This window comes from Nylanderia fulva, unplaced genomic scaffold (assembly GCF_048542155.1).
Source record: "Nylanderia fulva isolate GAGA-0341 unplaced genomic scaffold, ASM4854215v1 Scaffold89, whole genome shotgun sequence".
Lineage (NCBI taxonomy): Eukaryota > Metazoa > Arthropoda > Insecta > Hymenoptera > Formicidae > Nylanderia > Nylanderia fulva.
In genome coordinates this window covers 269369-296773 of record NW_028191015.1, presented here as the reverse complement: position 1 = coordinate 296773, position 27405 = coordinate 269369, and the positions used below count along the sequence as shown (strand labels likewise).

The 27405-nt window shown below is 33.9% G+C and overlaps 1 long non-coding RNA gene and 1 pseudogene across 1 annotated transcript; one reads left to right on the top strand and one right to left on the bottom strand.

The window, feature by feature from the left end:
- Positions 1 to 471: 471 nt before the first annotated feature.
- Positions 472 to 16377, bottom strand: LOC146719718 (uncharacterized; annotated as a pseudogene).
- An 8750-nt stretch (positions 16378 to 25127) lies between these two features.
- LOC146719717 (uncharacterized) lies at positions 25128 to 26956 on the top strand. The gene is made up of 6 exons (XR_014926364.1): positions 25128 to 25200; positions 25295 to 25466; positions 25544 to 25707; positions 25834 to 26046; positions 26248 to 26481; positions 26604 to 26956. It is a non-coding gene; the product is annotated as an uncharacterized LOC146719717 (long non-coding RNA).
- The last annotated feature ends 449 nt before the right edge of the window (positions 26957 to 27405 follow it).

Genomic DNA, 27405 nt, shown 5'->3' with positions numbered 1-27405 from the left:
CTATATATCCGCGTATAGCACTTCGGGAGTCAACCGCCAACAGTTACTCGAACCACCCCGCGATGCTGGAATAATGCGCCCCCGAATTCCTAACCCTAATCCACGTCTTGGATCCCCATCTTTGTCCTATGCCGAGTGGGTAGCGTCCGCTCGTTGCACCATAGCTATATTCCGTAGACACCTCACTACGCGCACAATCATCTGCGATCGTTGTTTCACCGACCTGGAATCTCCGCAACGGAATTTATACGAGCGCCTAGTACGCCACTATATCACCATAGGAGACGATTCGCGTTTCGAGAAGTGCACCTCCTGTACCCGAGTTTTAGTAGGAACTGTCGCTGTGCGTGATTCTACCTGTGGAGCCTGCCCCGGAGCCTTGAGTAACTTCCTCTCTTACCTTGGCCGTCACAAAGAAACCCCTTATAACGATCCAGAACCGACCTTCGTTATAATTCGAGAATTTCGGATCTAGATCTCCGTTAAAATTTCCCAGCACCCGCGGTCCTCGGGGATTACGTGGGTAGTTTCGGTACCCAACGCCCCTGGGACGTAACACCCTATGTTTTACGAAGAAAACAACATAGTCAAAAAAATTCTTCGTAATAATTGTTACCCGTCAACAGTAATAAACAAAAACATTAACAAAAGACGTAGGGCAATTTAATTTGGCGGTAATCTTAACACATCCAATCGCAATAAATTTGATGCGCGAAATAGCATAGTGTTGCCTTACATTTAGGACTTGAGCGAGAATATTACGCGTTGTATTAATAAAAATGGAATTGATGTATTATATACCGTTCCTAAAAATTAGACACACTGATAAAAAGAAGAAAAGATAGGATTGACAACTTAAAAAGAACCGATGTCGTGTATAAAATTGAATGTGCGAATTGTGATTCTACGTATATTGGACAGACAAAGAGACATTTACCATAGAAACGCGTATCAAAGAACATAGAAATAATATCAAAAAAGACACGACATTACATTCAGTCGTTAGTGTGCATCGGACTTGCAACGATCATGAGTTCCGTTGGGATTCTCCGGTGATCTTGCATCAAGAAAAACAAACAAGAAAAAGAGAAATTGCAGAAATGTTTTATATAAAAAAACAACGTAAAAGCATTAATTTACAGAAAAATACGGAAAATTTTAGTGGGATTTATGATCGTGTTCTTGACGCTATTTAACTTATTTTTATTTTTATACTTACCTATTTATTTATTTATTTGACTTTGTTATGACGTTTTAAATAGCGAAAGACACATTAGGTTTGTCTCTATTTTCTTAACGCGTAGTGACTAAGATTCTTGCTAACTGTTAACATCTATTTATTTCGTGCTTACTTCTGTCAGTTTTGCATTGTTCATCAAAACAATGTTTAATATTGTCGGTGGTTTGCAGTAAAATTGATTTGCTGTATTAATTTGATATGTAGCATATTTTTGGTTTTTGAATGTATAATTATGTGTAGCGATGAAGTGTATTAAAATTATAATTATATTTATGTAACTTTTTATAGATTTACTTGAAAAGGGCTGCAATGACAGCCGACATAAATTTATTTCATTTATATTTTATAAGACAATTAATAATTTAATTTTTTTATATTAAATAGAATATTGTTTATGCTATGAAAAAGTAAAACTGCGTATCATACGTGAGCGCGGTTGCCGCCGCGCCGCAGCTAACTTCGTGCGCCCACCCTTGACTTACTCTTGTAACTCCGCGCTGATTGACTGATTACAATAATTAATTGCGGTAAAATTATTCATCAGATCGAAAAATAGTATTAGACTAAAAATAGTATTATTTATTCTTAGATTTTCATTCTCTATCGAATGGTACTGAGCGTATGCGACACTTTTTTAACACCCTGTATACAGGATGGGGCAATAACTATTAGGACCTTAAATATCTTTGAATCTATGAGGCCCAGAGGAAGATTTGTGTAACAAAAATTGCACGGTACGAAGGGGGCTATCATATGACGATAATAATTTTTGTCCAGGTGGAGGCGCTTCGGAGATACCAAGGTTATCTTAATTTTTTTAAATAGATCACGAAACAAGTTCAAAACTCACGACACAAGATCATTGAACAAGATTTAAAGTAAAGAAAAATCGATAGAAATACATTTTTATTATTAAATGAAATTCACGTTTACAAAAGATGTTCGAACGGATACATCGTGTATGATTGACTGACTTTTATTTTCATTTTATTTTAATCTTATTTCAACCCATTTTCATGTCTAGTTTATCCTGAGAACTTAATAAAATGAAAATAAAAGTCAGTCAATCATGCACGATGTATCCGTTCGAACATCTTTTGTAAACGTGACTTACATTTAATAATAAAAATGTATTTCTATCGATTTTTCTTTACTTTAAATCTTGTTCAACAATCTTGTGTCGTGAGTTCTGAACTTGTTTCGAGTTCCTCTATTATATTATATAAAAAAAACATATCGGATCCATTTAAAAAAATGAAGATGACCTTGGTATCTCCGAAGCGCCTCCACCTGGACAAAAATTATTATCGCCATATGATAGCCCCCTTCGTACCGTGCAATTTTTGTTACACAAATCTTCCTCTGGGCCTCATAGATTCGAAGATATTTAAGGTCCTAATAGTTATTGCCCCACCCTGTATACAGGGTGAGCCATTTTAAAAAGTACGATCAATTTTCTCGTAAACTAAGCGAAATATCGAAAAATGGTTCAGACATGTGTTGTATGGTTTTGAAGGGGCTATAAGATGATGCCATTGGTTTGACCTTGGATATTTATTTGAAGATCACGCAAAGGTCACCTTAATTTTTTTAAACTCTTAATTTTTTTAAATGGCACCCCCTATTTTTTATTACATATTCTTGTAGCTGACCTTGAGAGCTTTCCAAAACACTATAGTCAAATGTTTTTCCATTGCGTACTTTTCAAGTTATAAAGCTCGAAAGTTACTACCTTTTGATAAAAATACAATATATATATATATATATATATATTATATATATATATATATATATAGATATATATATATTATATATATTATATATATTATATATTATATATATATATACATATTTTTATATATATTTTATATATATAAAAAAAATATATTTATATATATTTCTTAAAATATTCATTTTTCGATAGTCTTATTTTACATGCTCCGACCAATCAGGGCAAAGTCCAAGCATTATCCAGCTAGTCAAGACAAGATCCGGACACGATCCAGCCAGTCAAAACAAGATACGAACACGATCCATTCAGTAAAGGCAAGATACGATCACGATTCAGCCAGTCAAGGCAAGATACGAACACGATCCATCCAGTAAAGGCAAGATACGAACACGATCCAGCCAGTCAAAGCAAGATCTAGACACGATCCATCCAGTAAAAGCAAGATAGGAACACGATCCAGCCAGTTAAGGCAAGATACGAACACGGATTGAGCCAGTCAAGGTAAGATCCGGACACGATCCAGCCAGTCAAGGCAAGATCCGGTCACGATCCAGCCAGTCAAGGCAAGATACAAACACGATCCTGCTAGTCAAGGCAAGATACGAACACGGATTCAGCCAGTTAAGGCAAGATCTGGACACAATCCAGCCAGTCAAGGCAAGAATATATTAAGATATACGGGCGCACGAGTGAGTACATAAGAAACTTCTTTCTCAAACATATCATGTCTATTACATTATATTTTTATATTTTTGTATTATATGTAGCAATCTTTTTGTTTTTATTACACTTAAATTTGAGCATTGCATATAATTGACTACGCAGTTTCTATGACTTAAAGATTTCTAAAATTATTTTTTCAAAACTTAATCTATGTTTATTATTAATCTTTCATGTATCACATTTAAACAAATGAGATCACTTATTAGAGCAAATGAGATATTTGTAAAAATTAAATATTATTGTACTTGTATTAAGCTGTTTATATATATGATTGATCAAAAGATTCTTGTCAGTTCTTTTTACTTTGCGATTTAAAATAAAGAAAAAATTTCGAGACTTAAACAAAAAATCAAATACCTTTACTTGTAGAAATTAAATTGCACAAGTAATCCATTGTTAGTAAGATTATACGTCACAAATTCTATTTTTCTCACAGCATTCCTTGATAGTGTAATCATCATTATTACAATTAATGAAAAAAAGGATTGATTAAAGTGAAGCCCAGCTTAATAACTGAACACACTATAAAATTACTTTTTTCTGAAATATTCAATTATTTAAATAAATAAGTCGAAGCATCTGTAAAATAAAATTTACTAAAATAAAATACTTACATGTATGTTTCAGAGTTTTCTGTTTGTTTTGAAGCCATGTTTTTATTTGGGGTGACGTTTGATGAGCCAATAAAGTGAATTTTTTTTTCATTTCTTGAATCTCTCTTAAAGATGGTAGAGTGAGATTTTCCATATGTTTAGCAAAAGCTTCAAGCACTGCTTCTTTTTCTTTTTCAATCCAGCGCATTCTTTTAGTTTTTCCATAAGGAGATGCTAGAAAAGAACAATATTGAAAAATAATATATACAATATGTGCACATTATAAGTTTTCAATTGCACGAGTATACACACTGTAAACAAAAGAGTAAAATACATTAAATGATACATCTCAGTATAAAATTTTTTATATATAGTCATATATAACACACACGATATAAAATTATCCTAAAAAAATCAGAAAAATGAAAAGGTCAGGCCATGTTCAAAAGAAGGTACTCAAAAATTTAAACGATCTAATAATAAATTATCACGAAAAGTAACTGATATGTTATTCAAGGTGCCAGTTCAAAGTGAACATACGTAAAGTGTATATTATCTAAATTTAGTAATAATATATTATATTACCATGAAAAGTAACTGTGATATTTTATTCAAGGTACAAGTTCACATTGAATATATATACATATAAGTAAAACTGATTACAATTTGATTCTAGAAAATAAGTGCGATATGTTATTCTTAGTGCACAAAATATAATAGTCGTTTATAGAGATTTGATTTGAAATTTATACTAGCCCGTACAATGAAAAATAATTGCTCGTAATTCCAGAGTACCAATTTGTTAATGACTCAGAAAAATAACATGGCGGCCTGCTCTCAAAAAACTATGATGTTTCTCGATGTCCATTTAGAAATAATGTCGAAGCTCTTACAGAATAATTACTACAACATTTGAAGTACGAAAAGTATTACATTAGAAGAAGATTAGATTAGAATAAGGATTCAACGTATTTTTAAAAGCTCTACACACAACAAAGTGAATATACAAAACTATATACAAATACCTTTTTCTTCTGTGTTTCTGAAGAAAATTGTAAGTCAAATGAAACCTTGCACTTTGAGAACCATATCACTTACTTTTCAGAGTCAAATTGATAAATTTTTTTTGTATATTTTAATGATATTTATTTCTCACTTGTATCTTGAATAATTAAAATGTAATTTTTTATTGTATATTACGACAAATAATCAGTAAACTTTTTAAGCGTATAGCTTTATTGTAGTTGACCTGAGAACTGTACATTTATAAATTTTACTTAATATACACCCGTTTCGAGCAACAAGGCAAAGTTTTCTGATCAATAACTTACTCCCTGAAAATACGGTATAACACAAATCGGAAGTTGATACGAAAATTCGAAATTTTACTAAAGAAAGATTGAAGGTTTTTAATTTATACAATTTTCACAACTCTTATTTCAATTATTTATTCTACTCATCGAAAGTTGTTTGAGAGCAGGCCGCCATGTTATTTTTCTGAGTCATTAACAAATTGCTACTCTGGAATTACGAGCAATTATTTTTTATTGTACGGGCTAGTATGAATTTCAAATCAAATCTCTATAAACGACTATTATATTTTGTGCACTAAGAATAACATATTGCACTTATTTTCTAGAATCAAATTGTAATCAGTTTTACTTATATGTATGTATATTCAATGTGAACTTGCACCTTGAATAAAATATCACAGTTACTTTTTATGGTAATATATTATTACTAAATTTAGATAATATACACTTTACGTATGTTCACTTTGAACTGGCACCTTGAATAACATATCAGTTACTTTTCGTGAAGTATTTTTCGGGCTCAGTTTTTATATTAAATCGATAATGGTTAATTAAATAACCCTTTTTTCGTTTTTTTAAAAATAAACCCGATGCCAGTTTGTAACACTTGACTTCGTCATTATTTGGCATCTGTTTCGTAATTTCCCAGAATCTGGCAAAATCGTACAAATTCAATGATTCTAATTCCTGAGGTCTATTTAGATAGTAATCATCGATGAGTGACGAACAGTAAATATTCGTAAAATTTTCATCGAGAGCTTTAATTTCATTAAATGTTTTAACTTTTCTATTTCTCACCTCATTAACATCGATCCATTTGACCATAGTATCATTATCCATATCGTACAAGGGTTTACCTAATAGTGTATCCGCAGCTTCTAAAGCACCGCATTCTCTGTTATTTAATGAACGCATTGCAAAATTCCACAGTTTCGATGCCAAGGACTTATTTGAATCTATCACTTCAAAGTCTGTATTGCATTTTTCCGACTTTGTCGTATATTTTGTTAAATATGAGTTTAAAAACTCTGATTTTTTTCCAATAAATTGTATGTCCATATTTCCCTCTCAAACTAATTTGATAGCCGGATTATAATCGTTTATAAACCTTTCCGACTCCTTGCGAGGAAGATTGTACAATCTGCTCTTACTGCGTAAATTTTTTCTACCGACTATCGAAGTGATAACGTCTCTTAAAACGAAATTCTCAGTAACTGGCCGAGGAAAATCGAATCGACACTTTTTGTATATATTAGTTTCCGTTTTTTTCGTACGCATGCAATACGAGTTATGTTTATGATTCTGATTACTTATTACCGTATCGTACAACGTTGGCGAAACATTTTCATCTGGAATTTCACACGTTACGTATTTTCGAATAAACGTAGCAACTTCTTCATCCGGCGATTTTCCTATTACTGGAGCATCTTTTATCCAAATCATACAATGCATGTGCTGAATACCTCTACTTTGATATTCCAGTCGCTAGAAGTAATGAATAACCTTTCCTATTGGATTATCGGACGAACAAATAAAATCAATCAATGGCTTTGAATTTTATGCACATGAATCTAGAAGTACTTACAGGATCGTATGCGATTAGTACGATAGTAGATACGGTTGTCGCCAAAATTGATCCGTATTTCTCAATTTTGCGAAAATACTCATTAAATTCGATTCTAATTCGTAACCTTTCAATTCGTTCAAGTATCTACCAGCAGTGTATCTCTCTCGTGGGTTAGTAACCATCATCGTATAATAGATACCACTTTTCAACTGTCGGTAGTTAGCATCATTGAGAAGGAAAAACAGATACTGCAGATTCAACCTGAATCTACTATATTTTGACATCAATCGTGTTCTAATAAATAAATATTCCGGCAATGCAAAGTTTCTATCTTCTCGTTGTCCATTGACACCATCAGGATATAAATCAGGGAAACACATGACATCCAGATATTTATAACGATTATCCATTGGAAAATCTTCAATTTTCATCATTTGATATAGCTTCAATGCAGATTCGTTATCGATTCTTTTCGTGTATTGGGTATATTGTATACTGATCGTTAATATCCGAATCTTTAGTGATTTGTGTGAGGAAAGCCCTACGTTTTAAAACGATTTGATCATTATTATTTTTGTTTTCCTGTACATTGTACAAATTCAATGCTGGTAATTTCTCAACCACCTCATTTATTTCGTCATTGTCGCTTTCGTCATCGACAATCCGATATTCTGTTTCCTGCAACTTATCATTTAATAGATCATCAGATGACGCCGGAAGACGAATTTTCGAGTAATAAGGATTATTTTCTTTCAACCATTGTAAAGCCTTATATACTTTATTAATATCTACCAAATTTTCCCAAACCACTTTAGATTTCTTGGGTATACCTCGAACGAGAATGTGCAACTCGTGATTCAAATTTATAGGATCTTCCGGAGGACATACCTTATCCAATGTTTCTTGTAAAGGTAGAGGCAAATGAAATGTTCTACCTTTTACTTTGCGGATCATTTGTCTATGCGGTATATGTTTGTTCGAAACATTGCCCATCAATTGCACTACTTGAAAGCTGCTCATTCTCTTGATTAACATTTTTTCGTAATCATTGAAATCTGACAAAACATCTGGTAATGGTTTTACCGCAAGATTATTCAAAATGCAAGTAGAAGGCAACACGCCTTTTTGAAATTTACCCAAACAAAGCTTACAAACGAATTCAGTATTATTACTGTGTTCTGTTACGTTTGCTATCAGATCTTTCCAAAAAGGTCCGTCTATTGTTTTCCTCAGCTTCTCGAGCTTAGAAACGTCTCTTCTCAAGCATAATTTTTCGCAAGAGATGCAAGGGATACGTGGTAAATCCAACAATCGCTTTTTCATGACTATAATGCTTCGTAATTTTTCGATAAAATCTTTTCCTCGTCCAAACAAACATCAGTTACATTTTTTGGATAAAATCTTGCTTTATTCTTAAAATCATTGGAAATTTCAACTATCCATATTGAATCAATTTATCCATATTGATGAATCTCAAAGATGAAAACAGTTGACATAACTTATTATAATTGTCGATCAATTTGTAAACATTTCTTCGAATATTCCTCACGAAAGGAAAATGAGGTGATAAAGTGTTTATCATTGCAATGTATGACTTGTAAAGATTCGGATTTGTATAGCATTCCGGAGGATGTCCTAATCTGCTACTCGTACGTGAAACGGAACAATTTTTTAGCTGCGCCATGAATTTAACATTCATTATCTTTTTCAAAGTACCTTCTTCAAACAGTTCCAAAAATTTTACAAACTTTTCCATAGAAGTATCATTTATGTGGCATTTGTTCTCATCACAATGCCACATTTTTAACTTTTTACCATTGTTATTTATTAACGGCAAAACATTTATTACTCCGTGAGGAAAGGATTGTCTCATTATAAGTGGTTGCTCAAACTTTTTCCTTTGCTCGTAAGCAGTTTCATAAAAGTACGCTTCGGAAGACGAAGTATGTTTGGATAAGCCACAAAGAGCTCTAAGTTGATCGCTTTTTGGATATTTCAAAGTCTTACATTCATTGAATCGCAATAACGCAGCTTCAGCAACGTTTTTCAAATATGAAAACACTTTTCTTGCTGCATTGAGGTACGATTTTTTTGCTATTACACACCACTTAAATATTTGTTCGGCTTCCAATCGAGCACATATTGTTGATTTATTAATTTTTCTCGACATCTGTTGAATATAAAACTCTGAATATTTTGGAAACTTAATCGAACGGTATTAAATTTTTCCTTCATTCTCTTGAACATTTTCCATCTTTGTACGATAGACTTCTCGCTACGTTTTGCATTGCACCTCTTGTTGTACAATTTTTTTGAGTCGGGATATTTTTGTCTGAATTTTCGTTGGCGGTCTCTTTCACGGGCAGCATTTTTTAAATAATTTTTTCTTTTGACGTACCTTTTATTTTCTACATCTTTTTGATATTTGCCCCGCTTTCTTTTACGTATTCCCTCAAGATCTTTTTTATATATATCACGCATTTTTTGACGCTTTGTTTCAGGATCCTTTTGATACTGATCACGCATTATCTGACGTTTTGTTTCAGGATCATTATGGTACTGATCACGCATTATCTGACGTTTTGTTTCAGGATCCTTATGGTACTGATCACGCATTATCTGACGTTTTGTTTCAGGATCCTTATAGTACTGATCACGCATTATCTGACGTTTTGTTTCAGGATCCTTATGGTACTGATCACGCATTATCTGACGTTTTGTTTCAGGATCCTTATGGTACTGATCACGCATTATCTGACGTTTTGTTGCAGGATTCATAAAATATTTTTCTTTGTGAGAAAAAGCATCTTTTTCGATTCGTTTCGAACGCTGTTCCTCAGTTTCCTTACTACGTGCAAGTCTTTTCTCATTGTCAGTGCATCCCTTTCTCGTCTTTTCAATGTCTCCAACGGCAGTAGCGTTAATGGAGCAATTGAATCATAGAGGTACGGAAAATGAGTTATTGTTTGTTTTTCAAACATTGCGGACAAATGAGGTGTTAGCAACGATTGATTATACGTCACGATGCAAGGATTTACGCCAAACAGAATAGATGTAACAATCGCAATTGCCATAGGACCACAATTATAACCGTCACCTTGCGACTGAACTTTAGAAAAAACTATTGGATTGTTTTGACAATCATGAAAGGGAAATAATCTGTCCACAAAAATTCGAATTTCTCCATTCTGTATATTTGCATTACGACTACCTTCATGAGAATCATATATAATAATAGATTTTGCATCGTAATGGCAAGCAACCCAATGTCCACCACCAAGATCACTGTGCAGTATTTGCAAATGTTTCTTCTTTGAATTATTCAGTGGAACAATCTGATCGGGAAATATTGTCAACTATACAGGTCGAGGTGCATAATCAGAATTGCTCTCGAGTAGCGCATGGAAACTGTCTATCATCGTTTCCGTCAACCATTCTTTGGAACCCAAAATATTCGTTTCCTTATTGCCATAATGGAACTTGTGACACTGATGATCCATTTTCAGTTGTTTGGGACAGTTTTAGTTATAGATATACGGCGTTTGGGGCAGCCTTCTAGTGATGCAAGTATCAAATAAGATTTTTCTAATTAGACGCCTAAAGCAGGCGAAAGGTCTGAGATATTGCAGACTAAAATGCTACAAAAGCGAATACTGTTAATTTGGATGTGTAATAGACCCAAAACAAAAATACTTTTTCTAATTGTATAGGCGCCACGGGCAAGCCAAAAATCTGCGCTATTACAGACGAAAACGCTATATGTGGGGTAAGGGCGGGATGTGGGAGGGAAAGGGGTGGGTGGAAGTTGAGGAAGGTGTGAGTGAAAGGTGAGAAGAGATTTATATATATATATAATCCTGATGACGTCAGCGGACGCGGACAGAGAAGAAGAAGAAGAAGAAGACGACGTTACTTCATTTTCCATGAAAAACGTCACTTTTTGACCGCTTGTATCTCCAGAACGGCTTGACCGATTTTATTTTTTCTTGGCTCAAATTACTCGTGGCGATGCCGCCTTTCAGGTTATATTACGTGAAATTCAAAATTTTTTATATTTTAGTAGTTTTACACCCCCAAAAAATGGACTTTGATGGTGCAGGATAAGGAGACTTGTAGTGTCTTTTAAGGTCTTTTAGGGTGTGAACATGGCCGGAGACACTACCGCGTCTCCTAATATAGAAATATGTATATAAAATTATGCATAAGCTATGTATAATTTATATATAATTTTATACAATTTCTATTAAAATCATCTTACGTATTAAATTCGTATAAAATATATAATTTTATACAAATTTTATACGATTTTAATAGAAGTTGTATTGTACATAGCTTGTACATAAAATTTTATATATTTTTATATATGTTTTATAATTTATATTGTTATATATTATATATAAAAAACTTTCACCGAGATGCTCAATGCAAGAGTCCATATGATATCAAAAACTAAAAAAATATTCTTATTGTAAAATGTTATACAATAAATATGTATTCTATTCTAGCAAAATTTGAAATAACAAGTTGTTTAGAATAACACAGCGTTTCACAAAATAGAGCAAACTTTTGTATGTAGCAGAAAATAATTCTTACTAGATCTTTTCCGTTTCTTATTATTGTCTTCATTTTCATATGATGTAGAAGCTTTTTCTGTGACACACGGAGATACATCTGAAATAAATAATTTATATTACAAAATTATGAAGAGCATCTAAGAATACATTGTAAACGAGATGTAAAAAGTAAATATATTTTATATTTACTTAGGATAGGAGTTTGCACTTTGAGATGTAAGGATGGTACGAATAAATAAAGAAACTCGGCCCGACTCAATTAAAGATAAAGAAAAGATGCAAGATCACTTTATTACAAAAGATTCTCTAAAGTATAACAATTCACTAATGACTCCCGCACGTATATTTTACAAAACTACTATATCGCGCTTCTCGACAGAGAGTGCCCGCCTTTTCGCCGGTCCTTTTGGAGCAGAGTCGACGATCGGTGCCCCACTCCTTCCTCTCCCCTGTCTTGCGCCTGCTCGAGTGCGCACGCAATGATCAGCTGTGTACAACGACGACGACGTAATTCGACGATATCCGCCGGATCCGGGTATATTTCTTACAACATACAAAAACTGAACAAAGAATATATTATAAAATATGAGATTATTGTATATTTAATTATATCATTTTTGTATATAATAATTAAAACATCAATTTCTCTTACTTTTTGTAGTATTACTGTAGTCGGTATCATTACTGATGTTACAAAAATCGTTAAGATTTTCGACTTCACTATCTGATGAAGTTTCGTCACTCAAATTTTGTTCTTCTTGAACCGCTTCTAAATAGTGAGAAATTTTTAAAATATCTCTGTTTGCCTATGGCTGCCTATAGTGCTGTTTATGTATCTTATCTGCATGGCCCATAAATGTGGCCAACTCTGAAACTTCAACATCATTTAAATTCAATTGAATACAATGTGTCGCTATGTGTTTTTTTAATATGGTGCCGCGCAAAGTTGTAGAAGCACTTGAATTACATTCTTTTGCAAATTGGCGCATTAAAACACAAGCTCTAAGATATCTGTATCTATGGTTGCTAAAACCAGGCAATCCAAAGATATATGGATTTTTGCTTGGTACGGTAGCTTCTTTTCGCCATTTTAAAATTAAAGTAACACAATTGAATAATTCATTAGATAATAAAACTGACACAGTACGCCCTAATTTTCCGCGTATGCAAAATCTGATGTATTTTTCGGCAATTTTTTTATTTTCTGTTGATAATGTATTATAAATATCGCTATTCACATTTTCACTTACTTTTTCGTAAGTATTAGTCTTCAATAAGTGCTCTTACTATTTCTCCTGCTCGTCTTCGGTTAAATACGTGAATAGAGGTCAATGTAACTTGTGCTAAAGAGAGCCATTTAGAATAAGAAAAAGATTTTTGTAATTCCATGTAAGCTTCTATTCTCGTTTTTTTTCAAATATTTATATAAAGCATTAATATCTTCTCGTGATGGGAGGATGACTTTTTTATGTCGTTTGTGAGCTGTTTGAGTTTCTGTTACAGTTTTGTTCACACTTATTCCGATGTCAACAGTAAACAATTTCAAAAAATCTTTCGCAAATTTCTTTTTCTCTCCATCTTCTTTTTTAATGCATTCTGCAATAAAGATGTTTCCTATTTGTTTAAGTAGTGTTGATAACGTAGATGCAGTAGCTGCTGCTTTATACATTTTTTCTTCATTGTTATAACCAGCGACTATATTGATTGCAGAGATGCAATAATCGTAAATTTTAGGATGATAAATCGATTGAAAGTCTTCGACATCTTTGTTAATTTTCTTCAGTGCCAATAAAAAACGTCCGAGAAGACGCAATCTGGCTCAAATCATATCATGTTGATGCTGGGCCTTGTATTTTGTGCACAATTTATTTGCATATACTATCAATAATTCGTCGTATCTTATAATACGTGTGACTTCGTCATCTCTCATTACAAGAAACACTATTTTTAATGTTTCATTTGCTAAGTGATGTAGTCTGCTTGTTACTCTTATGCCCATAATCATAATAGTCTTATTTTTACTGAAATTTTTTTTCTGACAATTATGTGCATGGTAACGTATGGTATTTTTCGCAAAAAATCCTTTGCATTTTGAGCAAGCAATAAAATCCATGGCAGTCTTAGTGGAAATTACATTGGGCCGTCTAGATACAATTAATTTTCCGGTATTTACATTCTCGTTTGTATTAAATATGAAATTACCTTGTTTTCGAAGGATATCTATTATTTTCTTCCTTTCTTCATGTTTTTTGGGCAAAACAGCGAACTTTTTTACTTCATCTTTATCACGGTGCACTGTTATTAAGTGCCGCGCAAGTTGAGTTTATAATTTAAAACAGAAAACACAACAGTTCTGTTTGGATTTAACGTTACTTTTATCAACAGACATTGCTTCATCATTGCATGCTGTAACAATTATACTTATTTTTGAAGTATCTAAACTGGATTGTGAGGATACAGATCTTTTTGTAGCTGATTTTTTTTGTAAGCTTACATTATTGTCATCTGATGATATGCATTCATTTTCTGAAGGAGCGTACTCTGATCCATCATCACTATTTCCATGATCGTTATCTATATTTAACAACAGAGAAGAGAAAATGTAAATATATAAATAGATAAATTTAGATTATTTTTTCAAATGTAAATATATAGCAATTATTTTTGTAATTACGTTTATATTAAATAAAAATGCTTATAATACGATATAAATTTTTATGTTAATAATTAAATCTCTAATAAGTTTAAACTTAATTGTACTGCGGATGTTGATGAACATGTACTTATTTTTTACTATGCAATTGTTTGTTGAATTTACTCATTGTTCAAAAGTAACATTTGGCAATTTATATTTACTATTTTTTTATAATCTTTATGCAACAAACTGACATATTTAATGTGTATACCATAAAATAAAGAAAGTATTATATAAATAAATTATAAAAATAAAAATTACGTAAAATTTTTAAATATTATAAATATATATTTATAAATAAATATTTCAAACACCATATAAAGCCATTATATAAAATCTGTGCAACTACATCTATATAATATATATCAGGTTATTAAATGTTTCTGTTAGTTATAAAAAAAAACAATCACTAAAAATTAATAAAGTTCATTCACAAAAAAATTTTACACAAATATTTGCAATAAACAATTTTCAAAGAGGTATTGGATGCTTACTGATATTTTTTGACTGCTCATATCTTATTGACAAGTAATGGATATGCATATATCAATCGATAGATCTCTAAAACCAGTTATATGTACATGAATACCTCAGTATCTTCTTACACTAATAGATTTATTATAAAACGTAATTCTACATCGGTGCAATAGAAAATCTAGAGTTTTAAAATACATTTAAATCATAACATTTGAGGAACAATTAAAAACTAATTATAAAAGACATTTACTTTTAATGACAAAATGAAATATTATATAACAAAAACTATCCTAAAGTACTTTATATATTTAAGTGTTTTTTATAATTATAAAGAATAAATTATTATTATTAAAATAGCGTTTTTGATCGATTAATAATGATTGACCAATATCACAGTCATTTATTCTTCAGAGAAATGGCTGTGATTGGTCTATGATGTCATTAATAAATCTCGGATCGATCAAATCTGCTTTATTCGAAAATGCTATAAATGACTTAATAGTTTGTAAGGAATTACTAAAGATCATTCAGATTGTAAAAATCTCTACTATATTTGATTTGTGCATACCAATATTGCTAAAATTTAACTTCTTGACGCAATTCTGTGCAGTAATAGGCTCAAACTGATTATCTATAAATAAACGAGAAGTATAAGTAAAATAATAAATACGACCAAACATGTCTTTTTTATAACACTTCAATAATTGTATACTCAATATAAAAAAAAACTGTTAATCTCGGCTCGAATTATTGTGTTACAATAAAAATAAAATCTCGACGGCAATCGGAGCCTGTGCGGACGACATGCACAAAATTAATAAATTAAAATGAGATCTCAAATCAAACTCATTTATTAAATTCTAAACGTTTCGACCCACTTCGGGTCTTCTTCAGTAGCTGCAAAATACAAAGAAACAAAAATAAAAGATAATCGGTACAAACAGAAAATTATAAAACTCGTATACATACAATCCGCAAATAAATTAAATATCATTCTCCTCCCTATTCATTGTATACTCAATTGTATACTCTTTGCACAAACAGTACATTTGAGATAATTATATCCTATTCGACATTGAGGACTGATTGTTTCAACTTTTTGATAAGTTTTATTCTATAGGTACCATATTTTCGTCTTTTTTTAGAACTTATCTGAAAAGAGACGAAGATATACTACCATTTGGATAAATCTTATCACGAAGTTGGAACAATCAGCCCTGAATGGTACATAGCGAGAGAAATTAGTTCTTTTTTCATTCTCCTCTGATCGACTGAAGAAAAAATCACAATAGAACAAGAAAACTAAAGAAGAACTTTTTGCCGCGCATGCAATTCAGTATTGAAAAGTATACAAGCTATAAAATATTACGTATCACATGCAACTTTTAAAATAATATTAAGTGTGACTTACTAGATAGGAAGACATCCATAATATTATTGTCTTCTACTGTATTATTTGCCATTGCGTCATATACACTTACATCGTTAATCATCTCCACATTGTTACTTTGTGATTAATCGTGTATATTTCCTAAAAAAAGACAATCTTTTACTACTGAAGCATTTACAGTAATTCTTGATATAGCATTAAATATACTCACCAAAAAAGATTGAGACATCAGAGTTTTTCTGATAAACGCAGTCTGCATCTTGTATATAAGTTTTAGTGTTATTTCCATTTTTATCAATAAAGTCTAACTTATTAATATCTAATATAAAAAGATAAAAATAAATTACTATATGTAGCACTTACAATATAAAATTATATTTGAAGAATTTAGTATATTAAAATATTAAAAAAAAACCACAGAATATTGGAATATCTGTCATCCCGAAATAATCACAGTCACCGTTTTGTATATCAGTTTTATTTTCAGTTATATTATCATCAACGCAGTCTATTGATTTGGTATTAATATCTAATATAAAAAGATAAAAATAAATTACTATATGTAGCACTTACAATATAAAATTATATTTGAAGAATTTAGTATTGTGACGACTCGATTGGCCGTCACTAGCCACACATACGCATGGCCAATCAACCACCCGCGCTCATGTAAACGGCCCCTTTCGGGGCCAACACATAAACACGATGGAAATCCGCCTTTTCGCCTCCCACCCGTCAATCGACCCCCTCCAAGCTAGTCTTGGAGTGGGGTGGCTCGTCGGGTATAAAGAGCGGCGCAGCCGAAGCTTCGCCGCCAGTCCCTGTCCTGGTCCCTCGAGCGTACTCAGGAATCACTCCTCAAATCCCACGCTCCCAACCATTCCGGCCGACGAGCGTTCTCGTCGTGTAAGCCGAGTGTTCTCAGGTCACCAGGGTCCTGTCCGTAAGTTATCCCGGCCGACGAACGTTCTCGTCGTGTAAGGCCTGAGTGTTCTCGGTCACCAGGGTCCTGTCCGTAAGTCATCCCGGCCGACGAGCAGTTCTCGTCGTGTAGGCCGAGTGTCCTCGGTCACCGGGTCCTGTCCTGTAAGTCACCGGCGCTCGACGGAGCCCGCCCTTCTCAGGGCGCCCGTACCCGCGTCCACGTTGATATACATATTTCGTCAGTAATACGCCTGTCTGTAAATTCTAGCTATAAGTCGTGTCCGCGTCCGTATAATCTGGTCGCGTCTCGTCCGTAATACTCCTATCTGTAAATTCTAGCTATAAGTCGTGTCCGCGTCCGTATAATCTGGTCGCGTCTCGTCCGTAATACTCCTGTCTGTAAATTCTAGCTATAAGTCGTGTCCGCGTCCGTATAATCTGGTCGCGTCTCGTCCGTAATACTCCTATCTGTAAATTCTAGCTATAAGTCGTGTCCGCGTCCGTATAATCTGGTCGCGTTTCGTCCGTAATACTCCTGTCTGTAAATTCTAGCTATAAGTCGTGTCCGCGTTCGTATCATCTGGTCGCGTTTCGTCCGTAATACAACTCTCTGCACTTGTATACTACATAACGAGTCAACCACTGATAGGTGACCCGAATAAACTATATTTTTACTAGAACAACCGTGTGTTATTGCAAATCTGAGTCTCCCCTCTTCCCGAATCCTGACACCGACGAGCCGATCCGTGGCGTCGGGAAAGGTGCACCGTTACAGTATATTGAAATATTAAAAGAAAACTTACTACAGAATATTGGAATATCTGTCTTCCCGAGATAATCACAGTCGCAATTTATCTTATCTTTGCTTTTATTTCCATCAATGCAATTTATTAATTTGTTACTTTTTAGTACTGTAATATAAAATAAAAACATCTTATACATTTCAAAAAATCATATTTGCAAAAATATTTTCTAATAACAAAAATATACATACCAGAAGAAACATTAGTTTTTCCTCGATAAATACAATTTTTCGTTTGGGTTATTTGTTTATAATCACAATCTTTTTTTGATGTATCAGTCTCATCATTGTTTCTATTTCGATCCATATGCTTTCTTACATTGCAATCTGATACTGAAATATGTAGAAATAGATAATTATACGGATACAATAGAGCCATAGTAATAGGAATACTTTATAATTTTAAAATGTATGTACATACCAGAAGATATTAAAATAATTTTTGAATGATTATTGTAGTTTTTCTTTTCTAAATTAATTTTGTTTGTATGGTTATTAGTACCATTTGTATCAATGTAATCTGTTGCTTTGTTGCTATCTACTATACAGGGTGACCCATTTTAACTTAGGCAGCCAAATAACTCGAAAAATAAGCACACTACAAAAAAATGTTTAGAATCAAAATTTCGTCATTTCGAGGAGGACGTACAATGACGTTAACATCAGCCTCCTCACCTCTTCCCCTGGGCGGTGAAAGGGGGCAAGTTTGAAATCTTAAATGGAAACCTCTATTTTTTATTGCATATTCGGAATCTTTGGCTAAAAACACATACAATTTGTCTAAAACATTTTTTTCGATTCATGATAGATGGCGCTGTAATCGACGAAATTCAATTTCTTTGATTTCTCTTACTGAGAACCCATGCTTACGATTCTGCAATACATTAACAATAAAAATACCACGTTTTCATTGTTAATACTCGAAATTAGTCTTAAAACAAACTTTTCATTATTTTTTATTACTCATTAATTACTTCTCAAGAAACTGCTTTTAGCGTAACCCAGGAACAACAACGTGGACGTAGCAGTTTTCTATTCCCTTCGGAGTGCTTGATTAACATGAGTCCCCTCGCCTCTCACAATTCGGGGTGCTTGAACGTGTGGTAACCCAGCCAGTGAAGGCAAGGTCGAGTGGTAACTCAACCAGTTAAGGCAAGGTCAAGTAGTGACCCAGCCAGTAAAGGCAAGGTCGAGTGGTGACACAACCAGTTAAGGCAAGGTCAAGTAGTGACCCAGCCAGTGAAGGCAAGGTCGAGTGGTGACCCAACCAGTTAAGGCAAGGTCGAGTAGTGACCCAGCCAGTGAAGGCAAGGTCGAGTGGTAACCCAACCAGTTAAGGCAAGGTCAAGTAGTGACCCAGCCAGTAAAGGCAAGGTCGAGTGGTGACACAACCAGTTAAAGCAAGGTCAAGTAGTGACCCAGCCAGTGAAGGCAAGATTGCATTGTTATCAGCTCTCTCCGCATGAAGGAGATGCTCAAAGTGTGCACCATTATTTTCTAAGAATAACAGTAATTGACAGCAAAAGTTACGTTGTACATTTTCTAGCATTATAGCTTCACAAGCTCTTCTTATTCTTTCCATCATATTCAATCTTGTCGTTGGAGCTTCACTATACACTGCATCTTTAACGTTTACCAAGTTTTACATCGTTGGCAGAAGCTGCTTTTTACTAAAATGTCAAATACTTTGCCAGTATGAAATCCAATGAGAGAAGCAACGCCAAATAACGAAGCAAACCCTCTTTTCTTCCATGTGCCGTCGCCTGATACAGTAACTTCTGTTGTTTCTTCTAAATTATGCGTTTTACACATTTCTTTTTTTTCTTCTTCTACGGCCGATGCAAAAAACTTCTTGGCAACATTTGTTGTATATTCACACATTTCATCTACATACTTATTATATACTCTTTTCGTTAAAAAAGCACTAGCCAAGTCCATTAGTCCACACAATTTATTGCACCCGGCTAAGCCTAAGCCTAATACTCGCATTGCAAAAGCGAATCTTAAATTGACATCGTATTTTCCAGAATCTATTCTTGTAGAAGATGGAATATAATGAGGCGATGCACAGCTTTTGCATGTCATTTTGATATTAAAACCGAGTCCTTCTTTTTTGCATGATGTGAAATTGACTTCTCCATCACACTTTTTACATTTCACTATAGTAGAGATTGTTGAAAAAACCAAAACAAAATCTACTATCCTATAATGTATTTGGAGATCTTCTATTTCAATAGCGGGACGATTTTTAATTTTTTTCGACGACGAGCTGCCAGCTGTTACTTCATCGTTTTTACGCTTTTGTGGCGGTATTATTTTTTTTACTCGGTTCAAATACTTTTTACCGTATTTACGATCATCTCTAGTCACTTTTCGAGGCATTTTTAATAATAATAAATACACTCAGTAACAGTTCAAACACAAACACAGTTCAAAATGCCCGAAAATTCAACGAACTCGAACGATAACAGTCAAATTTTTCGACTCACTTTCTACCGTTCAACACGACATACAGCGAACAACTGATGTATATACCATGTTTTCAATGCACACAAGGCTGCCTAAAAAGACGCTTTTAGCAATAAAGGAATTTAGGGGTTACGAAGAATTTACCAGAATTTTATCAGAGTACCAAATGTTAAAAAAATACATAAACACTTGTGACTTTGGCACTAAATAGAGTGCGCACTGAGTGTGCACTCGCCGCAGGTAATTGGGCGTTTCTTGTGCGGTACTTTGGACCATTCAAGTTGCCTAAAGGGCAGGTTACGCTAAAAGCAGTTTCTTGAGAAGTAATTAATGAGTAATATTAAATAATGAGAAGTTTGTTTTAAGACTAATTTCGAGTATTAACAATAAAAACGTGGTATTTTTATTGTTAATGTATTGCAGAATCGTAAGCATGGGTTCTCAGTAAGAGAAATCGAAGAAATTGAATTTTGTCGATTACAGCGCCATCTATCATGAATCGAGAAAAATGTTTCAGACAAATTGTATGTGTTTTTAGCCAAAGATTTCGAATATGCAATAAAAAATAGAGGTTCCCATTTAAGATTTCAAACTTGCCCCCCCTCACCGCCCAGGAGAAGAGGTGAGGGGGCTGATGTTAACGTCATTGTACGTCCCCCTCGAAATGACGAAATTTTGATTGTAAACATTTTTTTGTAGTGTGCTTATTTTTCGAGTTATTTGGCTGCCTAAGTTAAAATGGGTCACCCTGTATATGATTATATATAATTATATATAATCATATATAATTATAAATGTATATATAATTATATATAAATAAAAAATTCTCCTGCAATCTTTCAAAGCGAAAGCGAAAGACATAGGAAAAAAAAAGTAACATTGAATATGTGTGTGTGTGTGTGTGCGCGCGCCGTGCGGCAACACCTTATTTCTGTAACGAAGCACCTTTCCCGACGCCACGGATTGGCTCGTCGGTGCCAGGATTCGGGAAGAGGGGAGACTCAGATTTGCAATAACACGCGGTTGTTCTGGTAAAAGTATAGTTTATTCGGGCCACCTTTCAGGGGTTGACCCGTGATTCAGTCTATCAATACATAATATCGTATAACGGACGAAACGCGACCAGATGATACGGACGCGGACACGACTTATTGCTAGAATTTACAGATGGGAGTATTACGGACGAGACGCGACCAGATTATACGGACGCGGACACGACTTATAACTAGAATTTACAGATAGGAATATTACGGACGAGACGCGACCAGATTATACGGACGCGGACATGACTTATAACTAGAATTTCCAATGTATGTATGTATGTATGTAATTATTTTTATTTATGTAATGTAGAAAATATTTATTATTATATACGTGTGCATGTATGAAAAAATGTAATGTAGAAAAGAAAGAAGAGACAGAGAGACAGGAACATATATATGTATATATATATATATATATATATATATATACACATATATATAATATTAGCGTATTATACCTACATATTTTAATTTTTAGAAAGCATATTTTCTCTCTCTCAAATCACTCGCATACAATTATGAACGAGCAAGAGAAAGAAAGAGAGAGAGAGAGAAAGAGAGAGAGAGAGAGTGTGTGTGTGTGTCAGAAGACAAGACAGCATGAGAGAAACGAAGATAATATGACTGTCTGTCCTTGTCTAACTGTGTAGCGACTTATAAATAAATTCACCAGATCTTTGAAAAAGTAATGTTTATTCATTGAAAGTATAAAGCGAAAGAACAAAAAGAATTAATATGTAACAAATAAATGAATGAATGTGTTGTTATGGAAATATTGATTTTTCTTAAAAACATTATGTATATTAATGAATTGAAGTTATTACAAATGTATAAAAATGTAAAAAGTGTAAAAGTGCAGTGAAAAGTGTAAGGTGTAATAAAAGTGTAGAGTGTAAATGAAAGGTGTGGATGATGAATGCTACAGTACTCCCCCCCAAGTGACGATATTCGTTGCGAAATGGACTTTCTTCTTCTTTGGTGGGTAGGTGCGTAAAGCTTTTCCAACAGTAGAAGAAGAAGAAGGATTTGAAGTAGCAGAAACAGGAGCTGAAGTAGCAGGAACAGGAGCTGAAGTAGCAGGAACAGGAGTTGAAATAGCAGGAACAGGAGCTGAAGATCTGGTAGAAAGTTCAGTAGAATCTGAAGTTCTAGGAATGAAGGCTGGCTTGAGACGTTCTGTCGAAATATTGACAACTCTTCCTGAAACATTAACTGCAAATAAATGATCAGAGATACGTTTCTCAATAGGAAAAGGGCCAGAATAAGGAGGTTGTAGAGACTTCCTAACAGTATCTTCTCGAATCCAAACATGAGTACAATCAAAAAGATTCTTGTGAACAAAAGGTGATCTTTTGCAATGATGACTTGTAGGAAATGATCTGATATTCCTCATATGAATCCTGTGTTTTTCAAGAAAGATTTCAGGATCTGCAGGAAAATCTTCTTCAATGAAAAATTCTTCAGGAATACGAAGAGTGGATCCATAAAGAAGTTCTGCAGGTGAAGCTTTTAAATCTTCTTTGAAACACGAACGTAATCCCAAAAGAACTGAAGGTAAAGATTCTACCCAGTTGGTTGTTTCGTGGCACATAATCGCTGCTTTCAAAGTCCTATGCCATCTTTCCAGAATTCCATTTGAAGCAGGATGATAAGCAGAAGTTCTAATCCTTTGGCATCCAATTAGGTTTGTTAAAGCTTTGAATAAAGCTGCTTCAAACTGAGGACCTTGATCTGTTGTAATGCTGATAGGAGAACCAAAACGTGCTACCCAATGTGAATAAAATGTTGTAGAAATAGTTTCAGCAGAAATCTCAGAAATAGGAACAGCTTCAGGCCATCTGGAAAAACGATCAATCATAGTAAGACAATAACGGTAATTTTGACAAATAGGAAGTGGTCCAACAATGTCTAAATGCACATGCTGAAAGCGTTGATCAGGAATTGCAATCTTAATTGGAGAATTCTTGGTGTGTCTTGAAATCTTCGCACGTTGACATGGAAGACAAGTTCGAGTCCATTCCTTAACATCTTTCTTCAAAGAAGGCCAAATGAATTTCAGTAGTAATTGTTTAGATGTCAATCTGCCGCTGGGGTGAGCGAGTCCATGAACAACATCAAAAATTCTCTTGCGTAAGAGTTTAGGAACATATGGACGAATTAATTCCGAAGAGCAATCACAATAAATAGGTATGGTTGATCCTGAAAGAATAAGTTTCTTCAACAGAAGTGAAGAATTTGAAGAAAGTAAAACTTGAAGTTCTTCATCTTCTTTCTGATAATTAGCAAGTTCTTCTAAAGAAACTATAATAGGCATTGAAATAGATTCAATTCTTGACAGAGCATCAGCAACTGAATTCATTTTTCCAGAAATATAGGTAATATTTGTAGAGAATTGAGCAATAAAGTCCAATTGTCTGATCTGTCTTGGTGACGCTTTATCCAATTTCTGACGGAAAGAAAAATCAAAGGTTTATGATCAGTTCTGATAATCAATTGTCTTCCTTCAACAAAATGCCTGAAATGTTTAATAGCCAAATAAATGCTAAGAAGTTCTCTATCATAAGTGCTATAATTTCTTTGAGCTTTGTCTAGTTTCTTTGAGAAAAATGCTATTGGTTTGATATCGTCGTCAATAGACTGTTCAAGTGATGCACCAACAGCAAAGTCAGAAGCATCACAAGTTAAAATAAGAGGAGCATGAGGAGCAGGATGAGAAAGGGTAGTAACTTGTAAAAGTTCTTCTTTACATGACTCGAAAGCTAATTCCGCTTCTTTAGTCCAAGAAATAATTCTTCTATCCCTCTTGCGACTGTCCTTTAAATATTCTGTTAACAGAGCTTGATGATTTGCAGCATCCTTGAGACAGCGACGATAATAATTGATAATTCCTAAGAATCTGCGTAATTCATGAAGTGTCTTAGGTTTAGGATAATCAATAATTGATTTCACTTTTTCGGATGTAGGTTTAACTCCTTGGTTAGAAACTAAGTAACCAAGAAAAGAAATCTCGCTTTGACCGAAAAGACATTTAGCGACATTGATTGTCATTCCAGCTTGTTGAAGACGATCAAAAATAATGCGTAAGTGAGCAATATGTTCTTTCTCATCTTTAGAAGCAATAAGAATGTCATCAAGATAACAAAAGGCAAAACTCAAATCATTAAGTAAAGAGTTCATGAGCCGTTGAAAAGTTTGGGCTGCGTTTCGTAAACCGAAAGGCATTACGACAAATTCAAAAAGCCCAAATGGAGTAGTGACAGCTGTTTTGTGAATATCTTCTTTAGCGACGGGTACTTGATAGTACGCTTTAACTAAGTCGATTTTAGAAAAGATATTCTTACCAAAAAGTGAAGAAGAAAAATCTTGAATATGAGGTAAGGGATAACGATCCGGGATAGTCACTGAATTGAGTGCACGATAATCACCACACAGTCTCCAAGAATTTTGTTCCTTTTTAGGTACCATATGTAGAGGGGCTGCCCAGGAGCTGCTTGAAGGCCTGCAAATTCCTTGCTCCATCATAGACTTGAATTCTTCCTTGGCACATTTAAGTTTCTCAGGAGTAAGTCTTCTGGGTGTCGAAAATTTAGGAGAACCTTCCGTAACGATATGATGTTCAACACCATGTGTTTTTACCGAGGAAATTGGAGAAAAACGGGTGAGTCCTGGAAATTCGGTTAAAAATTTGTGGTACACAGAATCAGGAGATGTGGTAAAAATTGACAAATGTGCAACTTCTTGAATTTTTCCAGTATTCGTAAGACCGGTAACATTATCAATCAATTTCTTGTTTTTAATGTCAATTAGGAGATTAAAATGACAAAGGAAATCGGCGCCTAAAATAGGACGTTGAATATCCGCGACACAAAATTTCCATTTGAATTCTCTCCTTAAACCGAGGTTCAAAATTAAAGTTTTAGAACCGTAAGTATTAATTTGAGTACCATTTGCGGCAAAAAGTTTTAAATTAGTATGCCACGGCTTCAATAAAACCTTTTTAGGTAACAACGATATATCAGCGCCCGTATCGACAAGAAAATTCAAATTTGAATGTCTGTCGAAAATAATGAGGCGATTGTTAGAAACACCGTCGTAAGCAGCCTCAGTCTTAAGCGGCGTTTTTAGTTTTCCTGTGAAGCCAAGAATGTTTTGGACATAGAACAAGGTAAAGTACATCGTTTGGCCTTATCACCAAACTTCTTATGGTAAAAACAAATTGATGTATCTTTAATATCTTTATTTGATTTGTCTTTCTTACGCGATAACGATCTAAATCTTCTATTCTCTCTAGACCGGCTTTTGGAACGATCTCGACGACGAGAAACTTCAAGAGCTTCGATTCTTCGTAGCAAATCCGCGAAATCCGAAGATTTATTACTTGTATTATTGGAAACTTCCGCGACTTGCAAACCGCCGTCCCGATCAGCAATTTTATCGGCTAATTCCGCAAGTTTAACAAGAGGAACATCCTCTACTACGGCTAAAGTCGTTTGAATTCTATGTGGTAAGCGTTGAAGCCAAATCATTTGCAAAACACTATCCGCTAAAGATCCTCCAGATAAATGACGAATTTCTCGAAGTAATTCCGAAGGCTTTTTATCATTAAGTTCAATTCCAGCTAATATTTGTCTCAAACGTTTTTCCTCTGAATCCGTAAAGCGATTTATTAATATTTTCTTTAAATAATTATATTTATCTGTTTTAGGTGGATTTTCAATGACTTCAGAAATGTTTACTAAGGCTTGTTCATCAAGATGACGAATGACAGAACTATATTTAATATCATCTGATCGAATTCGATAAACCGTAAACTCACTTTCAATAGAAGCAAACCAGAGTTTAGGTTGTTTATGCCAGAAAGTCGGTAGTTTTAATAAACGAAACTCATTTGAGTGAATTTGTAACATAGGATCACTCACCTGATGTCCAGTTTGAGAAGGTAAAATATTAATATTTTCTGATCCAACCTGATTTGATCCGCTCGCCAAATCCATATCAATCTGTGTATCCGAGCAGGGTCTAACTGGTGATCTATCGATTGGCATTTTCCTCTTGTTCCAGGAATCCGATAAAATGATTTGAGAATTTCCGTGAAGGACTAATCCGCCTCTGATGTTTCAAAGATCCGAAGAATGAATCTCTTAAAATCAGAATATCCAGCAATTCTTCCAAGCGATGATAATATTTCGCAGACTTCAAATACGACGATCACTTGGCACTTATTCCGCATCAGCCTTTAAAATGCGTCGGCTTTAATATCACGTCGGCTTTAATATCACGTCGGCTTTAATATCACGTCGGCTTTAATATCACGTCGGCTTTAATATCACGTCGGGGTCACCAAAAATGTAGCGACTTATAAATAAATTCACCAGATCTTTGAAAAAGTAATGTTTATTCATTGAAAGTATAAAGCGAAAGAACTAAAAGAATTAATATGTAACAAATAAATGAATGAATGTGTTGTTATGGAAATATTGATTTTTCTTAAAAACATTATGTATATTAATGAATTGAAGTTATTACAAATGTATAAAAATGTAAAAAGTGTAAAAGTGCAGTGAAAAGTGTAATAAAAGTGTAGAGTGTAAATGAAAGGTGTGGATGATGAATGCTACAACTGCACGATTGCAACTCCATCTATCGCGACATCGCGCAACTAATTTTCTGCTCTGTATTATTCCCAAATGTCATTTTGCACATACACATGTGAATGAAATATTCCAACACCAAGATCTTTTTTATTAGACTTCTAAACTTATTTCTGCAAGCTTACTAATATTCCTTTATGCAATCTTTTGGACGAAGCGGTCTTATTTTGTACGTATAAATTGTAAAACTTTTATACAAGCAAATATTGTTA